Here is a 13867-nt window from a genome sequence, read left to right as displayed (position 1 = left end):
TGGTCATCTCTTCATCAATATCCAATCCTGACCATGTTAAGTTTGAAAAGTCAATCAAGTCCTTAAGCCTACGACTTTCTACGGCCTGTCCCTTCTTTCAGTCGATACCTTCACCCGTCGAGGGGACGGGCCTGTTTTTATTCTCCGTAGATTAATGATGCTATTAGCTGATAATTTTTGTGGTTTCTTTTCTGATTACATTAACAGTTGCGAAAGTGGTTGTTCACATTGGAAGGGAGCATGTGTTGATTGCCTTATGTCGTCCATATCTCCGTTCAACCGATTTGAAGCAATTACTAGTGTTTTAAGTGTGAAAGGAATACCTCGTTAGAGGACTTTCGACCGTACTGGACTTTTGTGGTAGGAATATTTGATGGTTTGTCCCCAATGCTGACATTGTAGTAGATGCCGTTTTTCGGCGTTTTTGATGCCGTCATGTAGTGCTTGGGATATGAATGTTTCTACCCACTGAGAATGTTTGTAATATACTGTATGCATTTCATGTTATCCTAGCGTGTTAATAGGGTGTCCATTAGGGCTGATGAGGATAGTTTCAATTTTTAAGTTTATGTCCGCGATTTGTTCTTTTTTCTAGTATTATTTCTATTCTGAATCACGGTTGAGTATTCAAATAGGCTCTATGTAACTTGTTCTGAAATTTGGCACTGAAGAGCGCACTATTAATGCTCTGGAATCCAAATTCCATGTACCATATACAGTATAACTGGCCTTCCTAACATAAATATTGTCAACGCCCACTGGGCGTTGATCCAATCCTGTCCCAGAAATAAGTTCCTAAACACAACCATTTTCAAACAGTTGAAATCACTCCAAGGAGGTAATACATTTACCGTTATAAGAGTAGTGAGATCGATAAAATTACTTGTATTAGCATCAGTACGTAAAAGCAGCCGATATACTTGTAGAATCTTCAAGTTGAAGCTATTTCTAGAATGAAACTGATACCTAAGAACAGTCATGTTTGTCTGTTGATTATTCTTATTTAAGGTGCTGGAACTAATATTATGAAAACGTGTGCTGTTTTTCAGATGACTTCGTTCTCCCTGGCTTTGAACCTGTTCGTGGCAATCTTAATTCAAATATTAAAAGTTTCATCATAGCCCTCTCTGAGTTTTTAGGAATTGACTTGAGTGCATATTCTACAACAGTTAAAAACGAGGTGAGTTGATAACAAAACTCTCAAACAAGTGCACTTAAAGGAGTATGATTGAAATTCATAGCATTTCCTTCTTCTTGCAGTTGGATGTCATATGTTCCGGAGTAAGAGATTCGAATTCGTGCAAGATATATGCATTCTACATCCCTCAAGTTTATGCAAGGATCCTATTAGCTATTATTCGTGACTATATCTCTGGTAATAACTTCATTCATTTAGAATAAACCAAATAATCTTTTGCTGAGCAAGAGGTGTAGCGGTCTTTATGTTTTAAGATGTACAACTAGGCATTCATCCTCCATTAACTCTAATCAGGCGGAAAAAACGGAAGTGATCGTACACTTCGAAAATTGGACGTAAGGCCTGTGGAAAGAAAGGGCCACGAAGGGCGTGAAAATGAAAGACTCCCTAGGCTTCGAATGGTTTAATACCTTCAGGGTCGGAAAAGAATTGACGAATGGAGGTCAAAAAGGATACATGAAAGTGGAAAGTTTGGGAAAATTAAGTGGAAGCAATGCCAGGACTCAGCTAAGGACCCCGTGGCCGCCAGTTCATGCTACCAAGTTAAGAGACTCTGGGGTCCTTTTTAGTCGCCTTTTACAACAGGCATGGTATACCCTGGATGTTATTCTACCGCCCCCACCCACAGGGGAAAATATCTGTAAAATAACATACAACACTTACAAATGGAAATCACTCACCTGTCAGACGAAACTCAGGCATTACAGTACTGTAGTTGAACTTGAATGCTTACCTGCAGCTGAGACAATAGGCAGGAAGGGACCCTCAGACGTGGAAAGGAAAGAAAGGGAGTACCTTAGAAGATTTCTTGGACCAAGGAAACCAACAGGTGAATGTACTTTCCCCTTAAGACCAATTCAAGACTTATACCAAAGATTCGAAAATCTCACAGCGGCAATGAATAAATGAAGATTGGCTTTCTATATATATGTTAAAAGTATGGAACCAGAAAGGCTCGCCAACAGGATTTTAACTTTCCAAGAGGAAGATTGCAAGTCCCATGCGTGAAAGCAGTCCATCGGGATCTAGAAAAGTGTGAAATCAGGGCAGAAGACGCACGAAACACAGAAGTATTCAGAAGAAAGATTGTGGATGTAAAGGATCTGTCCGACGAGAAAATGAGACAAAGCATTATCGGCAGAAAAACGAGCACGAGTAAGCCAATGGATGTAGAGAGATATGGGAAAAGAGTTTTCTGTCTCGTAAAGAATATTGAAGTTCAAGATTTTCAGCATTAATACTGTAATTGAAATAACTATGTACAGTTCTAATATTTATTATGCACTGCTTCAGTTTGGAAATCACTCCCTTGAAGTCACCTCACTGTTCAGAAAACTTGGAGAAATTACGGAGCTTTTGCTGAGTTTGGTATGTCATCCAATTAATTGCTTTAAGTTTCTTCCCTTGACATTCACTGTTTGTGTAGACTGTTTCAACTCACATTCTTTGCCGATGTAACTAGTTACTTTACGTTTAAAAGGCCTAGGAAGCCTTTCATTTCGTCGCCTTTTTAACTTTTATTCTCTATCGTCATTTCTTCTTATTCATTCATTATTATTACTATTATTATTTATTTCTAAAATAAAGGATGTCTGAACTTTTCTCATCCTTCATAGTGCCTAGGACACGATCGTGATGCCTCTCAGAATGAACAACATTTTTATTTTTCAGCATTTATGTTTTGACACTTTTTAGAATATCACATCTGATTTTTTGACAATAATTTACTGTCCATTTCTTATAATAGATGGTGGTGATTGTTCCAAGTTGAGTTTCCCCTTGGATGCACAGATTACGAAATCTGGATAGAAGAAAGGTAAGTAAAGTAAGATAATTAATTATTCTTTTGTTGTTTTAGGCAGCGCTAATATCAGACGATGGTGATATTATATGTTTAAGAACACTTCTCACCGCTACTGGTCGTAAGATACACCAGGGTGTCGGAATTGTATTCTGGAAGGACTTTTTAATGTGCCGGCAAATTTACTCACACAAGCCTGTAGCATTTAAGCACAACTACTAATCGATGATGTGACTGGTCGATTTTTTTTTGCTAGTGGCTTTACGTGGCACCGATACAGATAGGTCTTATGGCGACGATGGGATAGGAAAGGCCTAGGAGTTGGAAGGAAGCGGCCATGACCTTAATTAAGGTACAGCCCCAGCATTTGCCTGGTGTGAAAATAGGAAACCACGGAAAACAATATTCAGGACTGCCGGCAGTGGGATTCGAACCCACTATCTCCCGGATGCAAGCTCACAGCCGCGCGCCCCTAACCACACGGCCAACTCGCCAGTGGGTTGATTTTTATGTTGCATTCACTACTCGACAATGTGGTGGGTCGGTCTTTATGTTGCATTCGGGAGATAGTGAGTTCGAACCCCACTGTCAGCACCCGTGAAAATGGTTTTCCATGTTTTTCCATTTTCACACCAGGCAAATGACGTGGCTGTGCATTAACTAAGGACTCGTCCGTTTACTTCCCACTCTTACCCCTTTCCTGTACCATCGATCCTAAGACCTATCTGTGTCGGTGCGATGTAAAGTAAATCTCAAAAAATAAAATTAAAAATTAAAATCTTTACGTCTTGGACTGAATATGAGTCAATTACCAATCGCACTACATAATGGATGACGAAATTATCCAAAGATTTAGCCTTAGCAGATGCGTATTAGCGTCTCCCGGGATGGGTTGTGCAATCAAAGACAGAACATAGCATCAGTTACTTTTCAAATGCGAAGATAGATCAAATATAAATAAGACATTACACTGGCGCGCTATACTTTAACAATCGTGCAGCAATAGTTCACAGATGATGGAAGTACTTGGCAACGTCTACAGCGTCTTTCATACAAACTACACTGTGTTTGTAATCTGCACTACGGCAGCTGCCTCAGCCTCACCCGTCCTGCTTTAAGCGTGTATACCATCTTATATAAAATATATAAAATCTTACCTTATAAAAGATGCTGGTGGTGTCGTCCTTCCAGGGTTATACAGACATTGTACCTTGTAACCACATTATGGCTGACGCGAGTTTGGGATGCTAAAGGTATTGTTGTATGGCAGTGTTCTATTAGGATGGTGAAATATCAGTGCCTCTGTGGATCAGTGGTAGAGTGTTGGCCTCCGGAACCCAAGATGGTGGGTTCAAACCCGGCAGAGGTAGTCGGATTTTTGAAGGGCGGAAAAAAGTACATTCGGAACTCCATGTCGTACGATGATGCCATGTAAAAGATATATGGTGACACATTTGGTGTCATTAAATCTCAGCCATAGACGCCCAAGAGAGTTTCGGTTTACTCGGTCTGCCATCTAGTAGGCCTAGATTAAAACGGAAGGTCGAAATTGACGTGCAGACAGCCAGATGGCGTCAAATTGAAATGTCTGCACACGGTAGCTGAGGCCATACGATTATTATTATTATTATTATTATTATTATTATTCTGCCAATGTAATGTTCCTGGTTTTCTTTCAGTTTCTCCAATATGTGAGATACACTTTTTCTTTGAGTTTACCCCACAAGTATAAATCACACACTGTTAGATCTGGAGAACGAGGGAGAAATAGACCAGCACTGATCACTCTGTCTGCAAACACTTCCGAGACTGTAAGGAGGGTATCTTTCGCTGTATGAGCAGTTGCTGAATCTTGTCGAAACTACCCACGAGATTTTTCTTCTTCCGTTAACTGATGGAAGACCGGCGTCAAAATATAATCTAGGTAACTCTCTTCATTTACTGTCATATCGAAAAAAAAAGTAGGCCCAATTATTCGTCTTGCACTAACAGAAAATCAAACAGCAATCTTCCTATTATAAGGAGAGACCTCATAAACACTGTACCGGGCGGTACACCTCTACACCGTTTATTTAAAAGTTGCGCCAGTTGAAACTCCTCTTCTGGAGGAAGATTGAACTTTATCTATTCTATTAATTCTCTACTTTCTCAGAAGATGTCACCACGTGGAAAATTTTGAGTTTGTGAACTGTGTCATTTTCGACGTACTTTTGTTTTGCTTGTATTAAGAAGTGTGAACTTTCTCTTCTAGAGGACACTACTGAAGATCAACAATAGTGCAACCTAGTGCGGAGTCAAAGAACTATTTTGTTGGAGAAAATTTAATTTCAGGAGTTTGTTCTTTGTTAAATTTCTTTCTATCATTGTTTAAGTTGGCAATATTTACCCCTTTCTTCCCCTTGCTTTGAATGTATCCAATCACGAATTTCTTCAATGAATTTCTGGCCAATCAGGGGTATCTTCCCCCAACTTGTATCTGTTGCGGGGTCCTACCCAATAAAATCTTTGTGGGAGGGTGTTTTCTTTCCCCTAACGCCTAGAATTCTCTGCGAGAGTATTTAAACTGCTGATTTTAGGGTCTCCGGGCCACTTCTGTTCCATCTTTCAGTGTATTAAGTACATAGCAGGAGGCGGGAAGCGCCTCTTTCTTCTTCAGCCGTTCAACACCAGGTAATGGCCTATTAATATCTTCTTTTCTTGCTAGGTCGGCAGTTTAACTCTCGCGGCGGGTTCGAAGCGTTTTCCATCATGTAACCTTTTCCTAAAATGTAACTACTCTTTTCTTCCATTCTCTTGTAAAGCTACATTATGGGATAGAGAGTGCTAACCCTCTCGAGTTCCCACTCACATCGTCTTGAGGTGAACTTATTTTTTTCAACCAATTCTCCCGTAATGTAATGTAAATTGCCATTAAGTCACCTCTGTAGTATGGGATTAGCCCTTGTATTAACGGCCTAGTGCCAAGTAGGTCTTAAGCAAAGTGTATTAGGAGTGCAAGTTCGCCTCCTCTCAAGTTGTATTTTAGAGGTCATGTATTAATCTTTTCTCACCTAATAGACCTCAGTAGGTTGGGTATTTTACCCCTGTGTATATGTCCTTTGAGGACAACTTGAAAGTTGAGTTTGGTGTGGCCTGGGAGAGGCTTAACTTTAAGAGCGAGTGGCTCTTTTCTAAGACTGAGAGTTGTATGCCTCGAGGAGGCTTTGCTGTGTAATTTGGAGCAAGGGCTCCAGGGTTTGATTGGGGTCTTCTGCCCCTTTTGTTGAAATTGGTATATCGTAAAGTTGAGCTAGTTGCTCAAGAATTGTGTTTTCAGGGCTCGAAGCCCAAATTCCTTAATCCCTGTAATTGTACATTTCAAGTTGTATTTCGGCTACTAAGTACCTGTTCTATTTGTTGTTATCTAATTTTGAAAAGAAAATATAACCTCGTTAAATTTTAAAATTTAATTTCTCTTTAGTAGCTTGAGACCTATTCACCACCCAGCACCTTCTTTCATGCTTAACTACCGCAAAAACACGGTAACAAGTGGTAGCAGAGCGTGGTTGAATGGGTCTCAATTTAGCCCCTTTTGACGGCTAAACATTGCTTTAATTCAAACTCTAACCATTTTCTCAGTTGCTGGCATTTGTGAGTTTTTCAAAATCGTTCTGTCATCATGCCCGGCCCTCGCGATGTTCTCCTTCTTAACTATTTGCGCAAGGAGGAGTTGATATATGAATTGACTATTAGAAATGTGCAATCTGGAGGCACGGTTGCAATAGACACTAACAAGCTTAGAGAGTCCCTTGATTTGCCCATTTCCGTCCCCAATTTGGGAGAGAAAGAAATTGACGACTCTCTTTCCACGATCACGGAGAATATTACTGGGCTAGCTTCTGTAGTTAGTTTTTTTGATGAAAATGATCCATCTCCTAATCAAATTAAGCGTGTGCAAGGCAGACTGTATCACTTTTCAAATAGAGTTAATGATCTGTTGTCTCTAAAGGTGAATGACGTTCAGAGGAAGCAAGCTAATACGCTCCTTGAAACTATTTCTGAATTGTCTAATAAGGTCACTCAATTGCTAACCGGCGAAGCTCCTCCCAAAACTGATCAACCCGCCGCGGTGAATGTAGGTAACGAGGAAGAGCCTCCTCAGGGAGAAGTCAATAGGATAACCGTTGCTGCTCAAACTATCTCTGCCCCATCGAACAACGAATCTGAACGCCGTGCGTCATTGAGTAACATCCGCTCTGAATTAACTTCTTTGCCCTTGAAACCTTTAACGACTATGTCACCTGGGTTCAGCAGCTTGCCTCATCCATTGGCAATGTTGCTTAGAGGTATCTCTAAGTTTTCCGTCAACACCACCAGTGACGTAATTTCATTTTTAAGATTTCTAGTGGAATTTCAGGATCATGCCCTTGTGTTTTCTCTTTCCCCATGTCAAATTTTGCAAATTATCTATCCTTATGCTATTGGTGTCCTATCTGACAAAATAGTTAGAGCCATCGCCGAGCAATCTTCTATTGAGGATTTCCATGCCCATTTGCTAGCTAACTTCATCCCGGCTAGGGCCAGGTCCTCCCTTATTCAGAAATACTATTATCGGGTACAGCGCTTGGATGAAAACCTGGCAGACTTCATCCAAGATATTAAGTTTTATACTAGGGTGTTTGCTCTCCACTTCCCTGAGGATCAGATCGTGCAAGCTATTGTCGAAGGGATTTCACCACCCTACAGGTCATATTTGTGTTTCGCGGCGTGCCCGCAAACCTTCTCTGAACTGGAAGCATTAGCCGTCTCTGCGGAAGGAGTTAGGTATGCCGATTCCTTGCGTGTGGCGAAAGAACCCCCGCCTTCCTTTAGTAACACTCGGCCTCCACCTCGCCGACCAGTCAATCCCCGTAAATGTTATGCTTGTGGGTCGCCTGACCATCTGCGGAATAAGTGTCCTCTGATCAAGTCAAGTGGGACAAGGAATGGAGCAGGGTCATCACAAGGCTGTTTTAAGTGTGGGGCCTTCTCACATATCGCCAAGAATTGCCCAAACTCAAATAGCACCCCCTCCTGCTCAACTTCTGGTGCAAATTCCAGCTATGCCAATAATAAAAAGTGACTAGTGGCGTCGGCTGAGCCGACTAATCCATATTCCCGAGACTCAGCCCCTAGTAAACAGGTTGTAAATGCAGAGAACGACCAGCCTTCAAATTCATCTTTTGAATGCCCTAAAGAGTGTCTTAGGATTGCGGCGGATACCCCCGCACCTGTTCCTTTTCTTAAGATTGAGTTAAATAACGAGCCTATAACAGCTCTATTAGATTCAGGCAGTGTTTGTTCCATTATTTCGGCTGTATGGTACTCGAAATTGAAATCTGTTTGTAAACTACCTGTCTATGACTCTTCTCGTATTCAATATGTTTCGGCTAATTCATCTCCATTAGAAATTCTAGGTTCCGTACTGGTCAAAATTCGTATTTTTAAATTTACCTGGAAAATTAAACTGTTTGTGGCTAAACACTTGTCTTGCCCCATCATACTGGGAGCGGACTTTATTTCTCACACTGGTCTTGTGCTCGATCTCCAGTCTAGGTCGTGCACATTCAAATTTGCTTCTAGTTGTAAAATACCACTATTAAAGTGTAATTCTGTGTCATGTTCTTCTATTTCGCCTACCCAGGATGAGATGTTGTTAGACCTTAGACATCTGCCTGAGGAGCAGGCTGATAGTATTCGCAAACTGTGTCAGTCGTTTCCCGAGGTGTTCTCTGATTCTCTTGGTGTTACTGACCTTATTGAATACAAAATTGAGGTTACGGATTCGATTCCTGTCCGTTTTCCACCGTATAGGCTATCTCCACCTAAAATGAAGGCTCTGAAAGAAATCATCGATCAGATGTTGAAGGATGGTATTATTAGGCCCTCTAAGTCAGCGTATTCTTCGCCTATTTTTCTAGTCCCGAAACCCCAAGGAGGCTTCAGGCCTGTCATTGATTACAGGGCTCTCAATCGGAAGGTGGTGTTGCAATCTGTGCCCCTTCCCGACCTTCATTCTTGCTTTTCATGGTTTCGAAAGGCCAAGTTCTTCACTATCTTGGACTTGAATCAGGCCTATAATCAAATTCCCCTTGCCGAGGAGTCTAAACATCTTACAGCGTTTGCCACGGACTGGAATTTATATGAATACAACCGCGTGCCTTTCGGGCTCCCCACGGGGGCAGCTGTGCTCACTAGGCTACTAGATAGGGTCTTCTCCGACATAAAATTTGAGTACTTATATCACTACTTGGATGATGTCGTCGTATTTTCCGAGACTTTTGAAGAACATCTAGATCATCTGCGAGAAGTTCTGAATCGCCTTCGTAAGGCTGGGTTAACTGTCAAGTTGTCCAAGGTTGCCTTTGCTAAGCCCTCTATGTCATTCCTAGGGCATATTGTGTCACCCGATGGAGTAGCAGTCGATCATTCTAGAACACAGGCCATCCGTGATTTTAAACCTCCCAAGGACATTAAAGGTATCGCTAGATTCATTGGTATGGTGAATTTCTTCAGGAAGTTTATTCCTAACTTCGCTAATAGAGCGGCGCCCTTAAACCTTCTTCGTAGGAAAGGCATCAAATTCGAGTGGGGACCTTCTCAACAAGCCGCTTTCGAAGACCTTAAATTAGCTCTCTGTAATGCCCCTGTACTTGCTATGCCTGATTTCTCGAAAAAATTCATCGTCCAAACGGACGCGTCGTCGTCAGCTGTAGCTGCAGTCCTTCTTCAAGAGACTGAACTAGGGAGGCGTCCCATCGCCTATGCATCTAGGACTCTATCGGCTCAAGAAGCCAAGTATTCCATCTATGAGCTCGAAGGGTTGGCAGTCTTATTCGCCTTAGAAAAGTTCCGTCTCTATCTGGAACATGTCAAATTCGACCTGGAGACAGATAATCAAGCCTTAAGCTGGGTCTTAGGTAGGCCGCGTCGTACTGGTCGTATAGCCCGTTGGGCCATCCGTATTTCTGCTTTCCAATTTGATGTACGACATATCAGAGGTACCGAAAATGTTGTTGCTGATGGACTCAGCCGTATGTTTCATAACGACGTAGAGACCCACGAACCGGTCGACAGTTCATCACCTTCCGAGTCCATACTATCTGAGGTTAATGCCATCTTAACTGATGCTCCCATGCTCTTTAGGGATATTGAGAAATACCAACGTGAAGATCCGACGCTGGGTCCGATAATGGAAACCCTTTCATCTGGGGAACAGGTCGTCCCTTATGTTCTGAGGAATGGTGTTTTATGTTGCCCATCGAGGCATGATAAGATGATGAAGGTTGTCGTTCCAGCGGTTCTTGTACCTATGATCTTCAAATACTATCATGAGACCCCATTGGGGGGGCATCTTGGAATCTTTAAAACTCGTGAAAAGATTCGTGAAATGTTCATATGGAAAGGTATGGACGGCGAAATCCGTGAACTTGTAAAAGCTTGTAAATCTTGTTTGCTCAGTAAACCCACCATGTCCACTAAAGTAGGCCTTTTGTCTTCTCATCAAGCGTCGCGCCCCATGGAACGCCTGTATATTGATTATGTAGGACCCTTCCCCCAGTCGAAGGGAAATGCCAACAAATTTATCTTTGTATGTGTAGATGGTTTTACTAGATTTTCCTGGTTATTTCCGACTAAGCTGGCTACCGCTCAGTCCACCATTACCTGCTTAAATTCTATTTTTGCTTCCTTTGGTCCGTGTCAATATATTGTATCTGATAATGCTAAGGCGTTCACATCAAATTTATTTCGTAAATTCTGTTTTGACTTGTCCATCTCTCATGTAACTACTTCTGCTTATTACCCTCAACCTTCTCTGGCTGAACGGGTTAACCGTAATCTCAGGTCCGCACTCATTGCCTATCATCATGAAGATCCTTCCAGGTGGGACACGTCCCTGCATTGGATAGCTTTTGCTTTGAATTCGGCGGTTCATGAATCTCACAAGTTTACTCCAGCTTCCTTGATGTTCAAGTTTGTTCCCAACTCGCCGCTCTCTAACCTCTGGTCTTTGAATGACATTCTACCCGAGACAATAGATCCGGATAACATTAAAGATCTTTGGAAGAAGGCTAAAGCTAATCTTAAAGTGTCTCATGAAAAGGTTAGGGAAAGGTATGATCGTGGACGGAGACCCACCACGTTGAAGGTAGGTGACCAGGTTATGGTCAAAAATTTTGTTCCCGCGGGCAAGCTTGCCCCCAGATTTCATGGGCCTTGTATCATTCTCGATTTTCTTACGCCGGTTACCTTATTGCTAAGTAATCCAGCCACCGAGAGGATATTTAGAGTTCACCTGTCCCAGGTGAAACCGGTGTAATTTCTGTGTTAACTTGCTTCATAGTATTTTGAAAGGATATGAAGGTTATATTTTTTTTTTTGAGTTTCACTTTTAAGGCATTCTGCCCCTTCTGTAATATTTTGGTTTTAGATGTAAGCCTTATGTAAAACCTGCCCCGACCCGTTAAACTGCCATCCTGTTCTTGCCACGGCCATTACCACGCTCCCGTCTCCTGCTCCACCTTACACTGTGGCTTCATAATAGTAAATGCCATGGATATCTACACGCCGCTGGCCCCTCAACCTCTCCACAAGCCTGTACCCTCAAAGAAGATGATTGTCCAACACAATTCTGCCGCCTAGCTTTAATGTTTCAGCGCCCCCGCAGCCGCGCAGCGCCGTGCAGCGACTGGGGAGGGGGATGGGCCCCCTCCTCTCCAGCGAGGACGACATGTGCACGGCGAGCCGGAACTCTCCTCCCGGCCAAGGCTGATGTGCGGCGCACGTCCTGCTACTGGCCCGCAGCCTGTATATGTTCACCGCGGGCGCGGCGTGCTTCTACACCTCTGCTCCCCTCATAGTGCGGGCGAGCGGTATCTCAGGGTACTTAAGGGGTCCGAGCGGCCTCCTTTGGACGCAAGCTGCAACGGCCGGTCCGGCCATCCAACTTCATCTACATCAACTACATGGACAGTTACTATAAGAGATAACTACATATGGGAATTTAACAACAATATTTGGTGGACATTGCAAAACTTTTCTTCACTTTTAAGCATTAAAGGTTTATCTTCAGAAATTCAACTACTACAACAGAAAAACTTTACTGCACCTGCAACAACAAAATTTTGAAATTGCAACCAACCAAATTACTAAAATCTTATAAATGCTTCCGCAATTACTCTTAATATCAACATCAAAACTTGGACCTTATTTTGGAAACAAAGCTTATGTTCTTCTGTGTTACCCCTTGGAGGAACTTTTGGGGGGGGGAGGTCTGTACCGGGCGGTACACCTCTACACCGTTTATTTAAAAGTTGCGCCAGTTGAAACTCCTCTTCTGGAGGAAGATTGAACTTTATCTATTCTATTAATTCTCTACTTTCTCAGAAGATGTCACCACGTGGAAAATTTTGAGTTTGTGAACTGTGTCATTTTCGACGTACTTTTGTTTTGCTTGTATTAAGAAGTGTGAACTTTCTCTTCTAGAGGACACTACTGAAGATCAACAATAGTGCAACCTAGTGCGGAGTCAAAGAACTATTTTGTTGGAGAAAATTTAATTTCAGGAGTTTGTTCTTTGTTAAATTTCTTTCTATCATTGTTTAAGTTGGCAATATTTACCCCTTTCTTCCCCTTGCTTTGAATGTATCCAATCACGAATTTCTTCAATGAATTTCTGGCCAATCAGGGGTATCTTCCCCCAACTTGTATCTGTTGCGGGGTCCTACCCAATAAAATCTTTGTGGGAGGGTGTTTTCTTTCCCCTAACGCCTAGAATTCTCTGCGAGAGTATTTAAACTGCTGATTTTAGGGTCTCCGGGCCACTTCTGTTCCATCTTTCAGTGTATTAAGTACATAGCAGGAGGCGGGAAGCGCCTCTTTCTTCTTCAGCCGTTCAACACCAGGTAATGGCCTATTAATATCTTCTTTTCTTGCTAGGTCGGCAGTTTAACTCTCGCGGCGGGTTCGAAGCGTTTTCCATCATGTAACCTTTTCCTAAAATGTAACTACTCTTTTCTTCCATTCTCTTGTAAAGCTACATTATGGGATAGAGAGTGCTAACCCTCTCGAGTTCCCACTCACATCGTCTTGAGGTGAACTTATTTTTTTCAACCAATTCTCCCGTAATGTAATGTAAATTGCCATTAAGTCACCTCTGTAGTATGGGATTAGCCCTTGTATTAACGGCCTAGTGCCAAGTAGGTCTTAAGCAAAGTGTATTAGGAGTGCAAGTTCGCCTCCTCTCAAGTTGTATTTTAGAGGTCATGTATTAATCTTTTCTCACCTAATAGACCTCAGTAGGTTGGGTATTTTACCCCTGTGTATATGTCCTTTGAGGACAACTTGAAAGTTGAGTTTGGTGTGGCCTGGGAGAGGCTTAACTTTAAGAGCGAGTGGCTCTTTTCTAAGACTGAGAGTTGTATGCCTCGAGGAGGCTTTGCTGTGTAATTTGGAGCAAGGGCTCCAGGGTTTGATTGGGGTCTTCTGCCCCTTTTGTTGAAATTGGTATATCGTAAAGTTGAGCTAGTTGCTCAAGAATTGTGTTTTCAGGGCTCGAAGCCCAAATTCCTTAATCCCTGTAATTGTACATTTCAAGTTGTATTTCGGCTACTAAGTACCTGTTCTATTTGTTGTTATCTAATTTTGAAAAGAAAATATAACCTCGTTAAATTTTAAAATTTAATTTCTCTTTAGTAGCTTGAGACCTATTCACCACCCAGCACCTTCTTTCATGCTTAACTACCGCAAAAACACGGTAACAAACACCATTAAGATTTTCTGCACACCAATAGTTAGAGTTATGATTATTCACACGACCATTAAAATGAAACCAGAACTTTTGCATATGA

The 13867-nt window shown here is 42.0% G+C and overlaps 1 long non-coding RNA gene across 3 annotated transcripts in view; it reads left to right on the top strand.

Annotated features, from left to right (window-relative positions):
- The window catches only part of LOC136874760 (uncharacterized), a 51170-nt gene that overhangs the window by 29249 nt on the left and 8054 nt on the right, over window positions 1–13867 (top strand). For all 3 annotated transcript variants that reach the window (XR_011018268.1, XR_011018267.1, XR_011018269.1), the window contains 3 exons: window positions 1050–1180; window positions 1261–1375; window positions 2946–3014. This is a non-coding gene — a long non-coding RNA (uncharacterized lncRNA). The remainder of the gene's footprint in view (window positions 1–1049; window positions 1181–1260; window positions 1376–2945; window positions 3015–13867) is intronic.

The sequence above is a fragment of the Anabrus simplex genome, chromosome 5 (genome assembly GCF_040414725.1).
Source record: "Anabrus simplex isolate iqAnaSimp1 chromosome 5, ASM4041472v1, whole genome shotgun sequence".
NCBI classification, from domain to species: Eukaryota; Metazoa; Arthropoda; class Insecta; order Orthoptera; family Tettigoniidae; genus Anabrus; species Anabrus simplex.
The sequence above is the reverse complement of the archived record's forward strand: the minus strand, read 5'-3'. Positions and strand labels throughout refer to the sequence as shown.